This window comes from Miscanthus floridulus, chromosome 1, assembly GCF_019320115.1.
Source record: "Miscanthus floridulus cultivar M001 chromosome 1, ASM1932011v1, whole genome shotgun sequence".
NCBI lineage: Eukaryota > Viridiplantae > Streptophyta > Magnoliopsida > Poales > Poaceae > Miscanthus > Miscanthus floridulus.
Window position 1 is genome coordinate 118,868,789 of NC_089580.1, and position 1,677 is coordinate 118,870,465.

A 1,677-nucleotide genomic window follows, 5' to 3' on the forward strand; every position below is an offset into this window, starting at 1 on the left:
AAGCAAGAATCAGGAATTCGCTCCATCGATTCTCTGCTTCGTCTGCAACAGAAAGCTACGTAACCTTTGGTTGTGGCCACCCCCCACCGTGCAGATTCCTGCTGTCGTCCTCGTCCCTGCCTACCTCTCTCCTGCATGCTTCCTCCTCCGTACCATCCGCAGGGCGCCCAGTCCGAGCAGTCCCCTCTCTCTCTCTCTCTCTCAAGCACTGTTCGCGCCACTGCACACCACCATCATCCACCGCCGCCGTGGGCGTGCCCTGCGCTGGCCCTATATATAAGCACGGTGCAGGCCTCTCCAACTTAGTCTCACAACGGCAGGCAAGGCATCGTCGACCGACCGCTCGCGCAGCAGCAGCAGCTTCTATCTCCAACCCGACACCTGCTGCTATCCACCATGGAGGCGCTGCTGCACCAGTTCCCCGTTCCGCCGCCGCAGCCGCTGCCGCAGGACGCGTTGCTGCAGCAGGCTGTGCGGCGCGCGCGCTAATGATGGCCGCCGGCGGGAACAAGGCGCCGTCGACCGTGACCACGGCCGCGGGGGCCGGGCGGGAGCAGTGCCCGCGGTGCGCGTCTCGTGACACCAAGTTCTGCTACTACAACAACTACAACACGGCGCAGCCGCGGCACTTCTGCCGCGCGTGCCGCCGCTACTGGACGCTCGGGGGGTCCCTCCGCAACGTCCCCGTGGGCGGGTCCACGCGCAAGCGCCCGCGCCCGCGCCCGGCGCGCTCCACCCGCGCCATGACCGCCGCCGCCGTCGCCGCTCCCATGGCCACGCCTTCAACAACGACGACGACGACGACCGCCTCGGCCGGCGGCAGCCCGTTCGCCGCCTCTCCAGCAACGCTGCTGCAGGGCGCGGGAGGCGGCGGCCTCCTCCTCAGCTCGCTGCTGCTGGGCTCGGTGTCCGCGTCGGCGGCGTCGGCGTTGGCGTCACCGCTGCTCTCGCTCGGCACAGCGCCGCTGCTGGAAGGCCGGCTCTGCTTCGACCTCGGCCTCGGGGACGCAGCGCTAGGCGCGCCGCCGACGGGGCAGCTGCCGACTTGGTTCACCACCAGCAACTGTCGCTGGGCGCCGGGCCGCTCCCGTGGCCCGCAGCAACGACCGTCTTGGAGGGCGACCGCGCGGAGACGACGACGTGGAAAGCCGCTAGTAGCGTGTTCCCCTACCCGCCGGCCGCCGCGCTGTGGCAGGAGCTCGCCGCGGCGGCGCCGGTGGTGGAGGCCGGTGGGCTGCACCTGCACCACGGCGGCGCCCCGCACTGCTCCTGTGACACGCTCACGCGCGCACAAGAGGACGTGTACGTGACGATGTGCTACTATTCATGTAGTTATGCCGTTTATTGCATGCATGCATGGTGCTGGTACATGGTGGCAGCTGCGTCGTCTCTTGTGTTGTCTCGTTTTTCACGTATTTATGGAGCCTGTCATCAAGACTGATCATCAAGACATGGGGTCAAGATATTCTCAACTCTAGTACTCTACTGTTTGTTCTGTACTCAGCTCTAGTTATCGAGATAAAAAAAAAAACTCTAGTACTCTACCACTAATTTCTTATATTTGTATACACTAACACAACGTACTTTTGCCGCCACTCTCTATTGTAGGCAAAGGGCACCTTTGCCGATAGATAATCTTCCGCGAAAAGTTTTGCCGACAGTTTAGAAACGTCGCGC

The 1,677-nt window shown here is 63.8% G+C and overlaps 1 pseudogene; it reads left to right on the top strand.

The window, feature by feature from the left end:
- Nucleotides 1–396: 396 nt before the first annotated feature.
- On the top strand, nt 397–1,441 carry LOC136462111 (dof zinc finger protein DOF3.4-like; annotated as a pseudogene).
- The last annotated feature ends 236 nt before the right edge of the window (nt 1,442–1,677 follow it).